Source organism: Octopus sinensis, linkage group LG3 (genome assembly GCF_006345805.1).
Source record: "Octopus sinensis linkage group LG3, ASM634580v1, whole genome shotgun sequence".
NCBI classification, from domain to species: Eukaryota; Metazoa; Mollusca; class Cephalopoda; order Octopoda; family Octopodidae; genus Octopus; species Octopus sinensis.
Window position 1 is genome coordinate 76,905,035 of NC_042999.1, and position 24,245 is coordinate 76,929,279.

The following is a 24,245-nucleotide window of genomic DNA, read 5'->3' on the forward strand; positions in this document are numbered from 1 at the left end:
TGTTTTATGTTGCCTTTTGGGATTTTTTTATAGCTTCAAGCGTCTTTAATTCATGTACATGAATGTAGCACATACATTCAACAAGCCAATAGGTGTCCATACTTGATTGTAGCAAATACATTCAAATACATGGACACGTATTGTTTATGAGTAGTTTGCGTATGCAATAAATACCATGATACTAAAGTTTTCACGAATAATCTGATAGTGTACATTGTCAAAAACTTTCACTAAATCTTCCGGCACAAAGAGACGTGACATTATAGTCAATGTCTAAGGGAGATAATTTATTCAACAAAGTTTTCTTTCAATAAAATATATAAAAGCATTCTAAAAGTATAAAAATTACTCATACGAAAATTATTACATCTTTTCTCTATAATTTAGGAAATTCTGCATCGATAGAAAGAAAGTGCCTACTCCAAACTCAGAGGAAATCATTGAAAAAGTAAAACTGAATTAACTGTAAGAGAAATTTATTTACAGAATGTGAAGTTCAAATCTAATCTAAAAGGAAATAGACATACTTTTTTTATATAATGGATGCACCAATGATCGTAAAATACTCTACTTGTCGATCTGTATTGAAAGGCCAACAGTTGTGTGTGCGTGTGTTGGTTTGATTTAGTTGTTTATTCCTTTATTCAAATTGTTCTGAATTCGTATTACATTGCAAAAGAAAGAAATAAACAAATTACTTTGCAACGGAAACACTACCAAACGGATGACATCTGGTGTTCCTTAAAATTAGCTCCACTTATCTATATATATATATATATATAATATATATATATATATATATATATATATTATATATATATACACTAGTGCTTCTTTATTGTTCTGTTGAGAAATCTACATCATTAAATAAATAAATAAATAAATGCAATTTCAACGAACTGACTGGTCGTGGTCGGAACTATCATGGTGAGTGTTAACATGAAACCGTATGCTTCAAATTTAACCTCAGCACAGATGTAATATAATGATATTTTATGGCCTTCATCATCTAATTTTCTCGCTGATAAAAGTCTCAGGAAAAAAAGTACAACTTTTGCTGTTAACAAGTGTTGAGATAAGTGTTTTAGTGTGAATAGTTATGCTGAGAATATTACTGTAATCCTTTCTAAAATAATATATATTCACATACACATGGATATATATCCATATATATATATATATATATATATATCCATATGCGTGCTTGTATGTATGTTCTCTTCATGATTAAATTTATGGTGTTCATTTTGACCCGCTGCCTTTTTAGTGACAAGGTTCTAAAGTGAATACGGAAAAAAAGGCCTTTCTTGTTCTTTTCGTTATCTTACGTAAATATTCACTCATTACATTTTAAGGCTTCCCATATTAGCTGCTTGTTTCCACAACAGAGAATATTTTCATTTTGTGGTCCCGAACAGTTTCTTTTAATTTGGTTGCTGTTTGTATTTTTAGATTTTAGCAACATTCTTTTGATCCGTCGGCTTCAATATGTTCCTCTATATTGGTTGTTTTTATTCCTTTTTGTATTTTCGTTACAAATTGCTCTGACTGCTACATCATATCTAATAAAATATTAGTATCCCAAAGACAATCTCTCACAGTCGCAATGATATGGCTCTGTTTTTAACTTTGTTTTTAATACACTGCGTTTGTTATCGTTTGTCTTTTGAGTAAAGGTACTTAGTGGGAATTTTTTTTTTCCTGGGTAGTATAGAGATAAACATAAAGTGGAATGTTATGCGTATAAGGATACAATATCAGAGACACTTCGTAGTTTTATTTTGGTTTTCTTTTTTCGTTAGTTTTAAGTGCTCATATAGAACTTCTAAGTAAACTGGTTTATACATTATGTAGGTCTTTCTTATCCAATAGTTTGTTTTTCTAAAAGCAAAGTTGCTGTTCTCAAACCAAGAATCAAAGGTTCACTCGTACTAATTTTGGCGATCATAACTACATGTATTGAATTACATACTGAACAATAGAAAGTCTCTCATATTTTTCAATATTCTATATACAGATTGAATTTGCAAAACAGATATCAAGGCCCGCAGTTTGTTTATTTGAGAACCCCGACTTAATCTGTAAGGATTTATGTTCTTGTTCTTTTAATCCTTTGAACTCTATGTTACTGTAGCAGATTGTTTCTAATTAAGAAAAAAGCTCTATCATCGGCATTTTGAAAACATGAAAGGAAAACTACTAATGCATATTTTTAAAGTTACGCTTACAAACTGAAATTGTAGATTATATGTAAGATGATATCTTTCTTTGCTTGAAGACTCAAACGTTTCAACATTCAATAACTAACCAAATGCACCAATTATTACAGATATAATTATATTTATATGATACAGACAGAGAAACTGCAGATTACGAAGCATTTGAGCATAAATGTTTTCGTTCACTCTGCTGTTGACTGAATCGTTCACACCCGTTTGACAGCTAACTTCCCCAACGGCGCACAGTTTTTATTTTCTGTTCCGAACAATTATGTCAAGCCTGCCAGGTAGTTTTGTAGAACCGAAATACAAACTCAAGATCGTGGAAGTAACACCCTAACCAGTGGCTCACGCGCCTATTGATGTGTTTGTTCGTGTGCGAGCGTGTGTTTGTATGTGCGCACGCGAGGGTGTGGATGTTTGTATTTATGTATGTATATATATTTTTAAGAGGCTGAAAAGTTATGCAAATAACTGTTGACTGAAGGGTTGAGAGTGTCGTGTCTGTTTGCCTGTGTGTCTGTTTGTATTTGGAGAATGTCAAAACAAATTACCGATGAAACCAATAAAGGACATATATGTTTGTACTTATATTTACGATGCATAAAGCCCCACAGGACATTGGCAGTAATAGAAGTAACAAGTTATCATTCACCGAATTACAGCCACAAACGAAATTGATCTCATCATTATTAACCAGAGAAACACGTCGACTTTACAGAACTATTTATAGCAAAGTTCTCTGCATAATTAAAATTATATCTAACTATATTCCACTCGCATAAGGCGGCGAGCTGCCAGAAACGTTAGCACGCCGGGCGAAATGCTTAGCAGTATTTCGTCTGCCGCTACGTTCTGAGTTCAAATTCCGCCAAGGTCGACTTTGCCTTTCGGGGTCGATTAGATAAGTACCAGTTACGCACTGGGGTCGAAATAATCGACTTAATCCGTTTGTCTGTCCTCTCTGTGTTTAACCCCTTGTGGGTAGTAAAGAAATAGGTATTTCGTCTGCCGCTACGTTCTGAGTTCAAATTCCGCCGAGATCGACTTTGCCTTTCATCCTTTCGGGGTCGATAAATTAAGTACCAGTTACGCAATGGGCCGATATAATCGCCTTAATCCGTTTGTCTGTCTTTGTTTGTCCTCTCTGTGTTTATCCCCTTGTAGGTAGTAAAGAAATGGGTATTTCGTCTGTTTTTACGTTCTGAGTTCAATTTCCGCCGATGTCGACTTTGCCTTTCATCCTTTCGGGGTCGATAAATTAAGTACCAGTTACGCACTGGGGTCGATGTAATTGACTTAATCCCTTTGTCTGTCCTTGTTTGTCCCCTCTATGTTTAGTCCCTTGTGGGCAATAAAGAAATAAAAAAAAACATTAGCACGCCGGGCGAAATGCTTACCACCAAAAGTTTGCAAAACATAAAAGCCCAAACCATTCACTTCACGCCACTAATTACAACTCAAAGAACCCTTCAGCCTGCCCTATGAACAGAAGTAGTCTCATAAGCAACAGTATCTGTTGCAAGGACTTGAACACCAAACACAGCCACATAAAGGAGAAACCAGAACAAACCAGTAGAAAATATGATGCAACCAACATATGAATACTCGAAACACAAGCACAAAAATGACACTTCACTACGTAAATATATATATATATATATATATATATATATAATATATATATATATATATATATATATATATATATATATATATATATATATGGACACTAAAGTTTTAAAATGTCACACTCAGCATAAACTGAAAAATATTGTACTAAGCAAACAACAAACGCTTCTAACTCTGTACCTCTGACTCCCACCAGTTTCTTTTCTATAAGATTGAAATACTGAACTGCGACTCTGAGTTAGTCTCTTCTTAGAAGCACCAAATCTTCAAATCTCTAAGACATTTCAAACTCTTCACTGTACCATTCTATCCATCCACACCCTACAAACACATACTTTCCTTCTAACCTCTTATATTCTCCACTTCTTATACAGCTACTTCTATTTACCTACGCCTCACCTAATTATCATCACACTGTTTCACCTGACAAAAAGAGAATAATGATGATGATGATGATGATGATGATGACGATGAGGATGAGGATGATGTTGATGATAATAATAATAGTAGTAGTAGTAGTAGTAGTAGTAGTAGTAGTAGTAGTAGTAGTAGTAGTAGTAGTAGTAGTAGTAGTAGTAGTAATCTGCCAACGACTATATGAAGCCAAAACGAATCCAAAGGTCTCATGGAGGTGAGCATGAGGAAACGAAGTCACTGTTAGCTTTTTCCTCGTAAATTTTCATTAATATGAACTTTTTATAGGCTATATAGGAAGCATCTACACATTTTACAAAATGCTTGAAATAGTGTCCAAATCCCCTACAAATTTTCCCCAAACATCATCCTGCAGTAAAAAAAAAAAACATGCTTTTGATATGTTTCGACTAAAAGACAAATTGATCCTGATTACTTTGATCAAGGTTCAACATTGCCTAAACAACGTCTCACATTTTCGTATCTTTAATTTTCAAGAGGTTTGCATATATGTTGTGTATGTGTGTATGTACCTGTGTGTGTGTGTGTGTGTGTGTGTGTGTGTGTGTGAACGTGTGCTATGTTTATGAGTGTGGGTTTATGGGTGTGTATTCCTTAGTATCTATTTGAGCGAGCATTTACAAATGTATCAATGCCTTTGGCGTGTGTGCTTCTCACATATTCTTTCTGCGTGTAAAACATGTTTAAGTCTCCGACATTGACTGTTCTGACCCAGTTATATATTTTTACTATTCTGTTTTTCACTGTACAGCACTCATTAACCACAATTTTTACGTATGTTGACCGTCAAGAACACAATGGTTTTGTGAAAAAACAATGTGGTTACATCTATAACAACATTGGATAAGTGTATTATGGCCATGGTGCGACTTCCGGTAAGGGAAGAAATTGATGTTCGTAAGTATGTTATGCGATGTTTTCTTTTCGTAAGAACAGGGTGGTCTGTTCTTATCTCTATATAAAAGAGCTTTATTATAGCGATTCCAGCGATGTGTGAGAAGAGTACATATGTCAGTTTTCTGTGTATGTGCGTCTGTGTGTTACGATATGTGTGTGTGTGTATGTTATATGTGTGTTGGCGTGTGTGTGTGTGTGTATAACACACAGTCATATGCACACATATATGATATATATAGATATATATGTATATGTGTGTGCTTATGTTTTTTGTGCTTTGATGCTTCATTTGTGTGAAACCGTGTAGTGTGTGTGTGTTTGTGTGTGTGTGCGCGTGTGTGTGTGTGTGTATGTGCGTGTGTGTGTGTGTTTGTGTGTGTTTGTGTGTGTGTGTGTGCGTGTGTGTGTGTGTGTGCGTGTGTGTGTGTTTGTATGTGTGTGTTTGCATGTGTGCGTGTGTGTGTGTGTGCATGTGTGAAAAGAGAAAGAGAAGGCGACGCATAAGTACATTTGTGCGTATATGTATAACATTTTGTTTCGCAGTATATATGCATTTCAGTCTCGAGTACCGGCTCTTCTAACACTGTATGTGAGTATATGTTAATACATGTGAGCGTAGAATAGCATGTGAAATAGTATAATATTGTTTTGGCTTACGGATATATAGGTATTTGGATTTCTGTTCCTCTGTAATGTGAGAGCGGGTGCATATGTGTGAGTGTGTGTGCCCACATTTCTACTACTGTAAGTTTTGTACGTGTCAGTATGTGTGCTTGGGAGTAGATGTAACCTCATTATTATTGCTGTGTTATCTTTCTATTTAAGACTTTCGCTGTTCAAGGCGCCACCACAATATTTTCCAGCAGTATATAGCACGGCTTTGTAAATAACAGTTCGTTAAAAATATAGCTATCTCTATCCTGCGGTGAGAAAAATTTGTTTATCGTATTTAACTGAATGCTGATGGGGCTATAACATCAACCTTACCCCCATATAGTATTTTGCATATATGTATACACATTTATGAATGCATACATATATGCGTACATATATTCATGAATACATATATAACTATATATCTAGTGCATCATTTTCTATGAAAGAGCTTTGTTTCTGCGTTATAAATTGGCTCTGTCACAACTGGTAAAAAAAAAATTTAGAAATATTAAAGGTATAGAAATCTCAGGTTAACATAAGAAAATAGCTAAATATATTTCAATTAACTTACAAACTATCTGTCGGCTCACCACCACAGAAGCAGCAAAATTGGTCACGCCGAAAAAAAACCACGCTCACAGCAACACCAAACAACTAAAAATCATTTCAGGATGACAGCAGTCCTCCGACACACGGACGGACACAAAAAGACACGACCGGCTGGTCAGAAGATAAAGCAACATCCTTCCCAGATACAAACCGGAAGTGATCCACCACCGACATGCCTCAAAACCAAAACTAAACAATGACATAACAACAAACTTATCGGTGAAGATAACAAATAAAATCAGAAGTACATACATAGGCGCAGGAGTGGCTGTGTGGTAAGTAGCTTGCTAACCTACCACATGGTTCCGGGTTCAGTCCCACTGCGTGGCATCTTGGGCAAGTGTCTTCTGCTATAGCCCCGGGCCGACCAATGCCTTGTGAGTGGATTTGGTAGACGGAAACTGAAAGAAGCCTGTCGTATATATGTATATATATATACATATGTGTGTGTGTTTGTGTGTCTGTGTTTGTCTCACTAGCATTGCTTGACAACCGATGCTGGTGTGTTTACGTCCCCGTCACTTAGCGGTTCGGCAAAAGAGACCGATAGAATAAGTACTGGGCTTACAAAGAATAAGTCGATTTACTCGACTAAAGGCGGTGCTCCAGCATGGCCGCAGTCAAATGACTGAAACAAGTAAAAGAGTAAATACATACATACAAACAAACAAACAAACAAACAAAATCCTGACAATAACTGGGAACTTCCACAGAAACAGTGATATTGACAGGCTCTACCTAAGAAGAAATGAAGGTGGTACAGGCCTCTGTGATACCTGCCGTATGGTATCACTCAGGCAGTACCTGCTAAACAACAACAGCAAAAATAAATATATTAATGCAGTCCTGAAAAGTGAAGTGAGCAACACTGTACGAGATGGCAAGTGCACTCCTCAAGAAACACTCTCTTCCTAATGATCTCCTATGCAGCCCCAAAACAGATGGACTCTCTTACCTCAGAGAAGACCTAGATACAAAGCACTCAGCATACAGGATATGTTGCCCTGAAGCTTGAAGAAGACAGTAGAATTGACACAAAGCGCAGCCTCTCTTAGACACAAGACCACTACATCACATTGTACTTTGAAGGCTATGCATTTGCAATCCAGGAACAGGAGATTCCCACAAAATACCTGGTGAACAAGAGAGACAGTGACGCTCTTGTAATCCCAAGGTGCAACCGCTAGTGTAGGCTATGTTATGTTTCTGTGGAAGACATTACGCATATGATTAGCAGCTGTCCTAAAATGTCGTCACGGTACTACCTCCCTATGCGGCACGATGTTGTTGCTAAAATAATTTACAATGCCATCCGCAAAAAGGACTGTCCTGACATCCATAAACACCAACTCAGGGAATACTGGTGGAATATTCCCATCAAAACTTGTCAAATGTAAGCGTAACAGGCCGAATATTGCTGTTTGGGACAGAGGGTCAAAGGTGTGTACCATCATAGAGGTTAGCTGCGCTGCAGATATAAATATCTCTTAGAAAATAAAAGAGGATATCTACGGACAACTGCTTCGAAACCCCCAGCTTCTATATCCAGAGTATGAATTCATATTCATACCAATAATAACTGGAGCACTAGGTTTCGTTAGTAAATGCTTAAAGGAGAATCTGGATAAACTGGGATTTTCAAAAAGAAAAACTGACCGGCTGATTGCTTACATGGTTCTGGTTTCAATCCCACTGCGTGGCACCTTGGGTAAGTGTCTTCTACTATAGCCTCGGGCCGACCAAAACCTTGTGAGTGGATTTGGTAGACGGAAACAAAACAGAAGGAATCCCGTCGTATATGTGTATATATATATATATATATATATATATATATATATATAGCTGTAGAAATGAGTTGCGACGTCACAGGTGCCAAGCTGTATCGGCCCTTGCCTTTCCCTTGGACAACATCGGTAACGTGGAGAGGGGAGGCCGGTATGCATGGGCGACTGCTGGTCTTCCATAAAAAACAACCTTGCCCAGACTTCTGCCTCAGAGGGTAACTGTCTAAGTGCAAACCCATGGTCAGTGTCTGACCGAAGGGGGTCACCACCATATATATATATATATATATATATATATATATGTGTGTGTGTGTGTGTGTGTGTGTGTGTGTGTATGTATGTATGTATGTATGTATGTATGTATGTATGTATGTATGTATGTGTGTGTATATCTTCGTGTGTCTGTGTTTGTTCCTCCAACATCGCTTGACAACCGATGCTAGTGTGTTTACGTCCCCATAACTTAGCGGTTCGGCAAAAGAGACCGATAGAATAAGTACTAGCCTTACAAAGAATTAGTCCTGGGGTCGATTTGCTCGACTAAAGGTGGTGCTCCAGCATAGCCACAGTCAAATGACTGAAACAAGTAAAAGATTAAAAGATTAAGCAATATATACTGAACGCAGAAATGCTGGTGATGGCAATTTTATTCGTAAAATAAGTAATACTTATCATGTGCAGACAAACAAATATGATATATTTCTCCCGACAAAAATTACAAAATGAAATAGAAACAAATTTCGAAGAGACTAAGCTGAATACAAATTGATTATCCTCAAAGAGGAATTAAAAGCTGTGAGTGGGAAATTCTTTCATTGGAAAAAACTAACTCAAAGGCAAATAATAAACAAGGAATTCAGTCGAAATTAATAAGGTGCCTGAGGGAGATAAGGTGATGGTTAAAAGTCAGGAAAATACGGATTCATTATGGATGTAAATATGGATTACGGCAAAGGAGTTTAACTACGATACAATGTGATTGAGCCTACATTTCACAGAAGAATACAATGTGTAATTTCACAGACAGAATACATTGTATAAACGGTGATATTTTCGAGACTAAGAAAGAAAGCAATTCAACATAGGAAAGCACAAGGGAGACTCTAACTTATTGTCAGCTGCCAGTACAAAAACCTTTCAAGGAAGTGTAAATATCGTTTCACTGGCAAAAACGAATCTAATGTCGTTACAAATTTTGGCACACGGCCAGAAAATTTGGGGGAGTAAGTAAGTCGATAACATCGACCCTAGTGTTCAACTAGTACTTATTTCATCGACCTCGAAGGGGATGAAAGGTAAAGTCGACCTCGACGGAATTTGAACTCAGAACGTAAAGACGGACGAAATGCCGCTAAGCATTTTGCCTGGCGTTGCTAACTACTTTGCCAGCTCGAAACAACAAATTTAATATTAAAAGCAAAACCACTCAAAAGAAATTGAAGATGTGCTGAACAACTTGTAATCAACAAATGTGTGATGACAGAGGCGCGGTAGCATAGAATCTTTATAGTTTGACTGGATTACAAGAAAGCATTGTGGATGCCAGAAGTCTTTCCACTTGCTTAACTTTCAGAAACTACAATCTGTCAAACTTCCATAATTCAACATATAACCAAAACTTCCTAAAGGTGAGAATATACCAGTAATTTCTAATACGTTATCAAAATTGCTTCATGAATCATTCAGGGCTATAAGTTATCACTACGGTTATTTTTCTTCTCATTAAACCCGTTATTGCGCCTATATACAAAAGTTGGTGTTTACACAAATACATATTCTGAATCCACAAATATCTGCTACCTTTTCTTTGTTGACGACCTGGAATTACATGAGCCAACTATTTACTGATTAAATTGATCTTTAAATTTATTTACGGTTAACCCAAAATAAACTTTGGATAGTGCTTTATCAGCTGTAAATATTTTTACACAATAAACTATCGATTTCGAAAGACATGGATTATTTAATGGACTATTTACGTGATTAAGACAGTTACATGAGTGTTGAGTATGAGCTGTAGAAAGTTATTTAAGATGTTTACTATTGTTGCATACAATTTCTGTTTCAAAGTCATGTGTGCAGCTGAAGTTAAATTTAACATTAATTCTATTAAAAATGCTATTATGTTTACTCTTCTACGGAAAGTATTTATCTTGTAAGTAAAAGTGATACTTAGCGATACGTAAACCTATATTGCGACTGAGTGAAGCATTGAACCAATTGATTTTACATTTCTCTTTATTTTTACATCTTAGAAACTTCATACAATCAGTACAACGTGTCTAAAATATGCTATTATCTATTTTGCTTCATTGTATAATGCGGTTATTCTACTGAACAAAGAGTTATCGTATAAGTGTATACTTAAATTTTTTTACTAAACTATTATGAAAAGCTGGCGATTTAAGGATGTGGGTATTGTAAGTTTTCACATGAATTCTTAGATGATAAGATTTAACGTTGTATTTAAAACAAAATAACTGTATATAAATTTTGTTTCAACCATGTTGAAGTCTAAGAGATCTTGTTTCAATATCTAATCGTTGAACATTTAAATTTTGTGAGGTGATTAGTCTATCTCGATCTAGGCCGCATTTTAAACTTAACCTATTGTTTAAAAGACATAAATGTGTAAACCAAATCTCTGCAGAATCTAGGCCACCCAGTGCTACATACCAAAAATATGAGTCATCGAAACAAGTAATGATTTTCTTACGTACATAATTATTTTCATATATGAAGGTTACAACTTTGTATTTTTATACACGGTAAACCACAAAACCCATTGTACAAGTACATTTAACTATACTATTTGATGTTGTCAGAATGATATTTCATGATGCTATTGTCGTTCACTCGCTTTTATTTTTGATACATGAAGACAACAATAACGCATATCAGAAGAAATATTTTAATTTTTTAGATGATGGATGATTACTGAACGCAAACCGTATAGTTTTCAGGCGTTAGTTTAACAGAAAATAATTTTATTTGTTCAGATGTGTTGGAATGGAATGAAAGTTGTAACATGTACGGAATGGTATTGTTACAACTACTATCCCTTTAATAATTAATATCACTAATTGTTCTTTTCTTGGAACCATTAATATCAGCTTTAGAAAAGAATTCAATACACATAGAGAGAATTTTGATTTTGGATTGTGCAGATAATTTACAGTATCTAGAAAAAAATAAAAAAACATTTCTAAAATATATGTGGTAGGTGTGCATGTATTTCAGTTGTTAAGAGGGTTAGAATATGAAGATACTAGAACATATAAAAAGAGAGGTGAAATTAACGGGGAAATGTAAAATGAGAAGGAGATAACTTGTATAAGTGAGGATGAGAAGAATTGAAAACGGTTTACAAATCGTTTAGAATTTTTTAAAATCAACTAGTTTATTTCTGCATATGAACTTATGTACGAGTGATTTCATCATATAGTATGTTCAAAGGGAGGTAATTGGAAGGAAAATATATAACATAAGAACTGGGGAAATGTCTGATATCGACAGGGAATGTAAGTGGATAATGTTAAATGTTAAAAGTTGTTGAAATACGGTTAATGGAAGTATACATATTTACTAGTGTCCATTAACATTTAAGCTATGGAAGGGTTAGGAAAATTAAAATCATTGTAAGTAGGTAAATCGGTGAGGTTAGAAATCATGTAAGATTTTCAGTAGTAGTGTAATGAAGGTTACATAAGTTGTGATATGGAGAAGTTATTATTACTATCTCACAATGACAAATTCAGAACGATAAACGGAGATGTTGTTAAATACAAAATGCGATGTTTTTTTTTAATGTTGTTGTTGTTTTTTTGGGGGTGGGGCGTCTTTTTGTATAGAAACCAATAAGTGTTACACACACGAAATAATTACGGAATATAAGCTACGCATGCATAAATATGGTTCAAGAAGCCAATAGGTTAATAAACTTAAATTCCTAGTCAACTTGAACTTTACAATGTGCACAAATATAAACGTTTGTATATGTGTGTTATAGGTATGTATGTATATGTGCGTATATATCAGAGACAACATATGAGATCGAGAAAATCTCAATACAGAGAACATCTGCAGCGCTCAAATGATTTCGAACTTACACTCCAAAATTTTCACTGGGGACCAAGTGAGCAGGATAAAGAGTAGCTATAAAGGGAATCCAAGTTAGCAGATATGGAGACAATTCAAGTAAACAGATTAAATCATGGTTTTAATGTACAAAATATATATACATGTATACGTGCAAAAAAGAGAAGGTAGACTCAAAATTTTTTATGGTAAGCAATCAAGTATATATATATATATATATATATATATATATTGCATGGAAAAATGCGAGCATGAAAAGTGATATTCTTAAGATTATAAACCTGGAAAAGTACAGGACAAGTTATTACTTCTAGTAAAGGAAAGAATAAGAAAGTTTTTACTTAAAATATTGCAATAAAGAATGCCAGTTCTTATTTATCACACTTTACAGTTCTCATCTTTTAAATTTATTGTACAAAACTGTTCAGCTAATTTGGAAGCTTGTCTAATTAGTCACTTTTTTCTGTATTTAAGGTAGTAAATTAGCCAAATTCTACTTAAATAAGTATAGTGTTATTTGTAAACTATAATAAAATAAGTTTTAATATTGAAATTTTAATTTTAGCTACAATATTTTAAGTAAATATATATATATATATATATATATATATAATATATATATATATAGAGAGAGAGAGAGAGAGAGAAGAGAGAGAGATGAGTGTATTTTTACCTTACTCTTTTACTCTTTTACTAGTTTCAGTCATTTGACTGCGGCTATGCTGGAGTACCACCTTTAGTCGAGCAAATCGACCCCGGGACTTATTCTTTGTAAGCCCAGTACTTATTCTATCGGTCTCTTTTGCCGAACCGCTAAGTGACGGGGACGTAAACACACCAGCATCGGTTGTCAAGCAATGCTAGGGGGACAAACACAGACACACAAACATATATACACACACTTATATATATATACATATATACGACAGGCTTCTTTCAGTTTCCGTCTACCAAATCCACTCACAAGGCATTGGTCGGCCCGGGGCTATAGCAGAAGACACTTGCCCAAGATGCCACGCAGTGGGACTGAACCCGGAACCATGTGGCTGGTTAGCAAGCTACTTACCACACAGCCACTGGAAAAAAAAATAGTTACCAGGGCAGCAGTTTAATTAATTTATTCTTTCGAATAGTATCAGTGGAATTTTCGAAACATGTTTCGAAAGTAAAAATATTTGATTACACCTGCGTTAAACTCTATTTATTTATTCATATATATATATATGTGTGGTGTGTGTGTGTGTGTGTGTGTGTGTGTGTGTGTGTATAAAGTTAATCCAAACATGAAAACACAACAACGCGAGGACGTGGAACAAATATAGTATTATTGGACGCTCAGGAAGTAAGGGAAGAAGGAGGGTTTTACGTTTCGAGCGGAGCTCTTCGTCAGAAACATAGGAAAAGGAAAGATCCAGAGAAGGAAAGACGGAGGAAAAAGATCGCCAACGGTACACACGCGGTCACATTATATATATATATATATATATATATATATTATATATATATATATATATATATATATATATATATATATATATATATATATATATATATATATATATATATATATAGGTGCAGCTGTGGCTGTGTGGTAAGAAACTTGCTTCCCAGCCACACGGTTCCAGGTTCAGTTCAACTGCGTGGCACCTTGGCAAATGCTTCAGGCCGATCATAGTCTTGTGAGTGGATCTGGTGGACAGAAGCAGAAAGAAGACCGTCATACATATATATATATATATATATATATATATATAGTCGGAATTTACAAAAAAAAACAAAAGACGAAGACAGGTGTGTAAACAACAAACAAGGAACACATAAATAAGCAGAGAGAGAAAATAAACAAGGTTTAGTGGCCAGCGATCAATCATGGCGAATGCTGGACAGAGGTAGTCAGACAGGAGAAGCTAGGAAGAAGAGGAGATAAAAACGTAGTGGTGATCCCAAAGCGAAAGTGCGCGTGCGTGTGTATGTGAGAGCGTGTATGTGCGTGTGGAAAGGGGCTGGCGACCTTGACGTGTGCGTGTGTGCATATGGAGGTATGTGGATGGGATCACCACTACCTTTTTATCTCCCCTTCTTCCTAGCTCTCCTGTCTGACCACCTCTGTCCGGCATTCGCCATATATATATATATATATATATATATATATATATATGTGTGTGTATGTACGTATGTATGTATGTATGTATGTATGTATGTATGTATGTATGTATGTTGTATGTATGTATGTATGTGTGTATGTATGTATATGTTGTGTGTGTCTGTTTGTCCCTCGAATATCGCCTGACAACCAATGTTGGTGTGTTTATGTCCCCGTAACCTAGTGGTTCGGCAAAAGAGACCGATAGAATAAGTAGTAGGCTTACAAAGAATAAGTCCTGGGGTCGATTTGTTCGACTAAAAGTGTTGCTCCAGCATGGCCGCAGTCAAACGACTAAAACAAATATAAGAATATATATATATATATATAAGGTTAATCCAAACGGGAAAACAGAAAAAACAACAACACGTGGAACAATTAAAGTATTATTATTAGGCGCTCAGGAAAATGGGAAGAAGGAGGGTATGACGTTTCGAGCGGAGCTCTTCGTCGGAAACATAAGAGAAAGAAGAAAGAAAGATCCCGAGGTGGGCGAACGGAGGGAAAAAAACGCGACTGGTTTTTACGAAGTAAACATGCTGAAAAGCCGGAAGTTTTGGATAACAGGGGCTGGTTTTTAAAGACAAAAGAGCGGAAAAAAGGAAGGTTGGTAACAACTCGATGAATGGGATATATATACATATACATATATACATATACATATATATACATATACATATATATACATATACATATACATATATATATATATACATATACATATACACATACATACACACACACACTCACACACACACACACACACACACACACACACACACACATATATATATATATTATAGAGCAAACTTACTTAGACACTTATCTATCCACTCTGATGAAGGAGGCTGTGGAGTTTACCAATGTTCGTTTGCTTCTTTTACTGGATGTAAATTTTGGGACAGCTACATCTGCCAACATTATGAAGTAACAATGAGCCCTCAGAAACAGCTGTCGGAATTGTAAGGCCCTTCTTCCCTCTAATTCTTTGAGTCAAGGTAATTTGAGTAAGTTTGCTCTTTAAAATATATATATATATATATATATATATATATATATATATATATATACTTGATTGTTTATCACCCGAAAATTTTGAGTCTGCTTTCTCTTTTTGCACGTATATACCGTAAATCCTCGAGTATAGACCGCTCTTGAGTATAATACGCAGGGGATTTTTAGGGGGCTGTACTTCTGAAAGACCTTAACCTTGTGTATAATACGTACCCATTCTCCACCTTGAGTCGCGCGTAATTAAGCCAGCAGCACCTAGTCGAACAAGCACTTCAGCGCATGCGTAATACAATAACGGTGATGTTCTTAATTGTTATATGGGAATATAAATATGTTTTCAAATTGTTTTTGTTACATATTATTCTGTGTTCTGAATACTTTTATTTTAATAAATGTTGCTTAATGCAAGTTATGGATGATTCTTTTATGACTTCATTGTATTTATTTTCGCACCCGACATCACAAAATGCGTCTGAATAAACATTGCCGGACAGCAAATAAAGACTCGGACATTTCTTAGAAAATATTTTCCATTTTCAACCTCGTATATAGTACGCACTAGGGATTTTGACCTTTAAATTTTGGGAAAAAAATGCAGATTATACTAGAGGATTTGCAGTATGTATACATTTTGTAAATTAAAACCAAGATTTTATCTGTTTATTTGAATCATTGTATATATAAAGTATGTATGTATGTATATATGAATGTATGTATGTATGTATGCATGTATGGATGTATGCATGTATGCATGTATGTATGTATGCATACATGTACAAGGGATGTTGTAAAGTTCCTGGCTTTAAGGTATCGCGAAAGGCTTGGTTGGAGGCCCAACCTCCCGAGTTCTTTTACAGGGCTTAGAAAAACTAAAGGACCGTTGCAATAAGTGTGTGAATCTCAAAAGGAGAATATGTTGAATAAAATAATAATTAACTGATCCCACTGTTCTTTCTTTTACCAAAAGCCAGGAACTTTTTCTTTGAGTTTTATTTAAGTTCTTGAGAGAGTTCAAGCCGGTCGCTAACAAAGTGACAAGATTTTTTGAGTTAAGAAAGTTCCCGGTATTTGTAAATATGTAGTTGAGTTAGTGTGTTGTTTGAACTGTCAATGTCGACAATCATATAACAAATGTCTTCATCTTTTGGTTGTATAAACACATGTCAGTACACAATCCCCATAATCATGATCCTGCACTACCTTTAACCGAGAGGAGACATTTATTAATTTGTTGTGGTAAAAACTGCAAATTATTATCTAATTTAAAAAGTCATCTTTGCAGCTCATTAACGAGAAACGAATATGCATTACTACGCTGATTTCTATCATTTATATTCACAAACACGTACGCACGCACGCACACACACACACACACACACACATACACACACAGACACACACAGACACACATACACACACACACACGTGCATAAGTTGGTAGCGTCGTTAGAGCATCGAACAGAATGCCTTGCATTATTCATCCCAGTTCTCTGCACGCTGAATTTAAATTCTGTCGTGATCAGCTTTACCACTCATAGCCTCTGTCTAGAGAATTTACTCACAAGGCATTGGCACAGCGGGACTGAACCTAAAACTACGCAGTTGCAAAGCGAGATTTTTAACCAGGCAACTATGCCTGTGCCTATCGCCATTTAACCACACAACCATGCAAATACAGGTGTTGGACAAAATAATAGAAACACCACTTTTTATTCAATTATTTCTTCTATTATCAATATGACAAATTCAGAACTGTTCTAATTTGTATATATGTGTTTGTATGGATTATGTATGACTTGTACTTCGTGAAATAGCCCTCTGTTTGGGGGAGGGGGGTTTACTTTTTTTTACTTCTTGCAGATATTGATATTAAATAAGTTAAGGCGGCAAACTGGCAGAATCGTTAGCACGCTTAGCGGCATTTCACCCGTCTTTACTTTGTCAGTTCAAGTTTCGTCGGGGTCGACTGCCTTTCATCCTTTTGGGGTCGATAAAGGAAGTGTCATAGGGGTCGATGTAATCGATTTACCCCTCTCTCGAAATTGCTGACCTGGTGCCAAAACTTGAAACCAATATTTAAATAAGTTGTGGAGGCACAATGACCCAGTGGTTAGGGCAGCGGACTTGCGGTCGTAGGATCGCGGTTTCGATTTCCAAACCGGGCGTTGTGAGTGTTTATTGAGCGAAAACACCTAAAGCTCCACGAGGCTCCGGCAGGGGGTGGTGACGAACCCTGCTGTACTCTTTTTCTCACTCTTTCTTCTGTTGGCCTGCTCGCTTAGCCAGCAGGGTGGCGTCACTTGATGGCTAAAACAATGCGAAACGCATTGTGACCAGCGATGTGTAGCAACATCTGATAGCCTGGTAGGTAACATGATCACGTTATTTAAATAAGTTGATCTGATTTCCAAAGAGAAGAAATTGTTGGAGCAGGATTCATGGAGCTTCGGTTACTAAAATTGTGGTATCGGCTAATGTTTCGAGAGGTAAGTCTATAAAAGTTATGTTAGCATTCCAAAATCGAGTTCAAGCCTGCAAGTATAATTCTGAACGGAAGACAAAACTCACAGAAAGAGACCGCAGAAAAGTAAAACGTATTAAAAAAAAGATCCATAGTATCAAAAGTAATAGCAGAGCCAAACCACCAGCATGCCAACTCTGTGTCAACTAAAATAGTTCAGAGCTAAACCGTCACCTTACCGACCTTGTGTGTCAACCAAAATTGCTCGCCATAAGCTTCACAAAATTGAACACTAGAGGACAGCTACAATTACTAAACCATTCTTGTCTCCAATTATATTGATAAGCGGGGAAAATCGGTGTCAAAACTATAAGAAGTGGTTAATCGCTCAATGGAACAATGTCAATGATTCTGATGAAGAAAAGCCTTCAACTCTGACTGTTTGATTCCTACAGGAAAGCATAGAGGCGGCTCTGTGATTATTTGGGCGGCAAATCAGGTAATTTGTCAGCCCTTTAGTTCTTCTACAAAGCAGATTTAACGCTGAACATTATCTGAGTGTTTCGGCTGGTCATATCCATCCTATGGTATCAACATTGTTCCATGATGGTAACGCAATTTCCTTGACGATAATGTGCCGATTGATACGGCTAGTGTTATTCTAAATTGGTACGAAAACCATAAAAGCGAAATGGACTACTTGGCTTGGCACCCACAACCCCCGGGTCTCCTATATAACTGAACATCCATGATACATTTTGGAACAGCAGGTAAGGAGCCGCTTTCCTCCATCATCGTGGCTAAAACAACTAAACAGATTTACTTGAAGAATGGTTTAAATTTCCCTAACAACCATTCAGAACTTTACGAGTCAATTCCACGACTTATTAAAGCTGTGTTTGATGCCGAAGGGGGACCAACTTCGTATTAAATTACAAAACTTCTATTTAACAAAGTGGTTCCATTTGTGTGTCCAAACCCCGTATGCATAATATGATTTATACTTACTGCCTTTAAATCGGCGGAAAGTAAGATTTTAAGAAAAATAGTGGAATAGTGTCTAATTTATTGATGTATGAAGTTAGAAAACTTGAGGCTAAAGCCAAATCAATGATATGTAAAGACAGAAATGTTGTGTTAGGTATACGTTTAGAGAAATAATGAGCTAGAAGTGAAAGCGTAACAGAGACACAATAAATTAGATGCTGCTGGAATTAAAACTGCTTCTATTTATTACATTCATATATTCAACTGTTCCACATTTCGATTCCATAATTCCTTCCAACAGATCTCACCATATTAGATAACCTACATAATATTTTTATATTTATAACATTATTTTACTTCGCTATAAAATTATTGATTATTTCCATAAATTTTAATTAAAAATTCCATCATAATAATTCTGAAAATATTACTTCTAACTTACACATTATTTGTTATGCGTATGATAGTAATTGTCAACACCTTTTATCATTTTACTTCATACACGGGAGGGGATGAATTCCGTGGATTGAAGTAATGTGTGTGTGTGTGTGTGTGTGTGTGTGTGTGTGTGTGGTGTGTGTGGTGTGTGTGGTGTGTGTGTGTGTGTGGTGTGTGTGTGTGTGTGTGGTGTGTGTGTGTGTGTGTGTGTATGTGCATGTGATGGATAGTAAATATTTCTCAATGACTGTCTTATGGTAAAGTATGTTACAGGTTTAAAATTCATGTTTTTTTTAATATTTAGAAACCTTTTGGATACAAAAAATATGAAATTATTGTAGAGAAAAAAATTTTCACTCAAATTGATAGGAATAATATATGATTCTGTGACGGAGTCAAATAAATTAATAGATGTTAGGCTATTTTGTAGTATAATATGATTAGATCAGATTAGTGAACTCGCTGAGATCGTAGGTATAACATTTGAATGATTCAGGATTTGTAAGTAATTAAGAAAACGTTTAGCAAAAATAGTTTGTTTAATAATCCATTTAGCAGAACCAAGCACACAAAAGAAATTAACAAATTACTAAATTTTATAACATATATCACTTAAACAAATGGGTGCTATTCAGTCAATTTATTTTATACAGAGAAAAGTCGGTAAATGACTTATAATTTAGATGTAAGATATATGATAGTAAGGATATCAATACGAATATTTTATTATGAATATTACCAATAATGTTGTATATTAGAATTATTGTCTTTAGAGTTATTAAGGTAGGGTTTGTTTGAAATAAAATGGTTGAATATATGAATGTATGCAATAAATTTGAGAGCAGAAGAATGTAAGAGTCCTTGAACGCTCCCAGCAGAGATGTTTGAGTTGTATTCAGAATGTTGACTGACGCATTAAGGCTCAGTACCGATTACGCTGAGTTGGACATTTTGTTCAGACAAATGATCAGAGGATCCATAAACAGATGTTATATGGTGAACTTGTTTGTGAAAAGCTGCAGTTCTAAGATTGTATAAAGTCCTCGCTGAAGGCATGTGATATAATTGAAGGCCAACTGGGAAAGCAATACTTATCATCGCCATCAATGGAGAAAACTAGTAAAGGGAGGAGTGGGAATTTTTGAAGAAACACACTTTTTGCGTGTCGAACTTAAATGAAAACCCACTGCTAGTGTAATGAATAGGGAAAGTTCCGTCTGCAGTATGTGCGAACGTGTATTTCTAGCTAGAGCCGAGCTCATTAGTCACAAGCGGAGCACCAAGTACAAAGTTTAGTTTTGTCTGAGCGCACAGTTTTCTTAGTCAGTAATGGTCTTCGGTCACGAGTAGGCAGCCAACATAATCATCATCATCGTCATCATGCAAGAGTTACGATTACTATTACAATAGAACTTGATTAGCTAATAATTTATATAAGCATTTAATTAAAAGCGAGTAATCGAGTAGTTGTTCTTTAGGCTGACATATAGTCTTTTCTTTTCTACTCTAGATACAAATCCCGAAATTTGGGGATTAGATCGACCCCAGTACGCAGCTGGTACTTAATTTATCGACGCCGAAAGGCTCCTCGGCGGAATTTGATCTCAGAACGTAGCGGCAGACAAAATACCTATTTCTTTACTACCTACAAGGGGCTAAACACAGAGAGGACAAACAAGGACAGAAAACGGATTAAGTCGATTATATCGACCCCAGTGCGTAACTGGTACTTATTTAATCGACCAGGAAAGGATGAAAGGCAAAGTCGACCTCGGCAGAATTTGAATTCAGAACGTAGCGGCAGACGAAATACGGCTACGCATTTCGTCCAGCGTGCTAACGTTTCTGCCAGCTCGCCGCCTTACGGATACAAATGGTTCTGATATAGTTAATACATATAAATTTACTTTACAAGAATTTTAATATGAAACCGAGTGTTAAGACAATATTGTTATATTTGGTAAGAGAAATAATTGATAAAGCCTATAAACATACTGAACTAATGTTGTTTGTCTATATTTCACTTTCTTTTTCCTAATTAGTTGATGGTTTGTTACACTGTCGTGTAACCTTGTAAATAAGTATATATATATATATATATATATATGTGTGTGTGTGTGTGTGTGTGTGTGTGTGTATGGATATATATATACAGAGAGAGGGTGGAGAAAGAGAGAGACAGGGAGAGAGAGAAAGCTTTATAATTATATGTAAAAATATATAATCATAGTGAAAAGTACTTGGAAAAAATACCAACATGCTAGAAATAGAAATCAAAAAGACTCTAAACCACCTATCACTCACTGATATTATTGTTATTATTTTATAACAATTATTTCATCTTTATATATATATATATATATATGGTTGAAGAGTTAAGCAAAAATTTAGATTCAGATGAATTAGGTACTTAAGTTGAGGCACCAGAATTTTGTACGGTATTATCCATGCAGTTTCAAAATAAGGTGATTAAAATCAAAATAAGCAACAAGGATATCTAGAAGTAATGCAGTACGATCGTTTCAAGCGACTCCATTTAATTGAACAGTGCAGCCATTACATCAATTTAAATGCAGAGCAATCCACAGCTGCATAAATACATAGAATTTTAATTAAATTAAAACAGATGGACACATTAGTATAATTTTACTTAAAACCTCCAAAAAGGTAAGAAGATAGACAAAGAACATGCTGTCTTCACTTCAGCTTAATTTTACCCTTTATTATTAATTGACAATATAATTCTCTCCTTGACAGTAAACTACAGTTTTTTTCTGTAGAATTTTTATTCATTAGCACACGTGGGTAAGTGAGAAGGAATACGAGATCTCATTCGTCTGTTTTGAATTTGGAAGTACTGGTTTTGGGACTATGTTGTCTGATGTTGCTCGGTCAGATAATTAATGTTTAATTTTTACAGTGCTCTCAAATTTAAAATCTTGAATTACTGTACTGAAGAGTGAGAATGATACAGTGGAAATGTGATTTTACATTTTTCACATCTCTCTAACTCCGAAACGCGTCTACAGTTAATCAAAGCCGGGTGGATTCATTATATTTTTCTCTTTGCCTGCGTGGGTTGTTGAGTATTGTTGTCTGGGTGATTTTTTTATGGTAGAGAACTAGATAGTTTTAACTACTATTTCTAAATTTCGGTACCTGGTAATGCAAATTTTTGCTGAACCCTAATTATAATTATACTCATAATTATTTAAAAAATAATTTTTTTTTGATACATACATACATACATATATATATACATACATGTATATATATATTTCAAATGCTTGGTTTCAAATGTACGAAACAAATTCTCTAACAGACTTAAAGAAAAAGAAAAATGTTAGGCAACAAAAATTCTAGTATGACAAATACAAATTCCAAGGCATCCTGTTCAACGATATCGATAAATATGTACAGGGTTATCCAAAACGAATGAACCGATTTCATTACGCAATATTTTATTAAGGAAAAACAAGCCACAAGTATTTACTCACAAGCAACTTTTATTTTCTGTCTTACAATTGTTCCCTGTGGCCACCACCTGCAGCACGGACAACATGAATGCGATAAGAGTATTCCTCCTAGACGCGTATCAGCATATCAAAAGCAAGCTCATTATGGAACTAAAGAATAAATTTGCTTTGCTTGAGGCGATTCCAGAAGATATTGACATAGAAGGGAAATGGAAAAACTTCGATAAAGCATTCAACCAGACAGCCAAAGTACTCAGTGGATTGTGATATGTTGATACGCGTCTGAGAGGAATCATGCGTAGAGCCGACCAGGTCCACTAGTGTCCTCCATCGCTGGCAGTTCCATGCTGGCCCCTCTGCATCTTCCAAGGTGACGTTGAGCTCTGGAGGTCTTCCCCAATCACGTCCAGCCATTTGGACGTCATGAGGCCCCTTCCACCCCGCAGCTACTGCATCGAATAAGAGTAAAGCTCTGGTAGGATGATCCAGTGGGAAACGGAGGACATGTCCATACCAGCGCATGCGACGGATAGATGTGAGGTGAGAGGCTGCGGACTGATGCGTGCGCGCACGCAGTTCTTGTTGGAAACGTGATGGTACCATCTGTTGTTCTCGATGTATATACATAACGCTTTCTATAGAGACAGACAGACAAATGGACAGACGAATACATGGACAGACAGACAGACAGACAGACAGACAGACAGACAGACAGACAGACAGACAGATAGATAGATAGATAGATAGATAGATAGATAGATAGATAGATAGATAGATAGATAGATAGATAGATAGATAGATAGATAGATAGATAGATAGATAGATAGACAGATAGATTTGTAAATAATTCCGTAGATAATTTGTTAAGAGATTTAAATTACGTGTAAATTTTAGTAGTATTACCGTAGATGGAAGAATGAAAGTGTATTTACGACACAGCCAAAGTATTAAAATATAAATGGATTTTAAATATGAATGTGTGACTATTAATTAGATAGCACAGAAGACAAGATAATGCTTCTGTTTTGCTATAGGGGGATTTATTTTACCTATCTGGATACTTTAGCTGTGTGCCAAACTTAACGTATATACACCATTGAAAGACATGATGCTGCGTTTTTTTTGTCTGAGAGAAAATCTCTTCATAGGCATGTTGTGTGAGAGACACAATATACATCGGAGCGAGAACATCATCCACGAGAAAGTCAGATGTTTCGGCCCTTTTGGGTCTTGACAATGACATGTACACACTTACCACACGCCTCAGCAAAATTCGTCCCTTCGATATATTTTTGAAGCCAGGAATAATAAATCCACTGATGTTGCGGAAAGCTTTCCAGGTTGAATTAAACTCGCTCCGATATAAACCCCATGGTACTTATAATAAGAAATATC

General features: G+C 35.7%; 1 long non-coding RNA gene across 1 annotated transcript; it reads left to right on the forward strand.

Annotated features, from left to right (window-relative positions):
- Positions 1–1,973: 1,973 nt before the first annotated feature.
- Positions 1,974–23,131, forward strand: LOC118762753. Its single transcript, XR_004998504.1, has 3 exons — positions 1,974–1,985; positions 11,558–11,564; positions 22,974–23,131. It is a non-coding gene; the product is annotated as an uncharacterized LOC118762753 (long non-coding RNA).
- Positions 23,132–24,245: the final 1,114 nt, after the last annotated feature.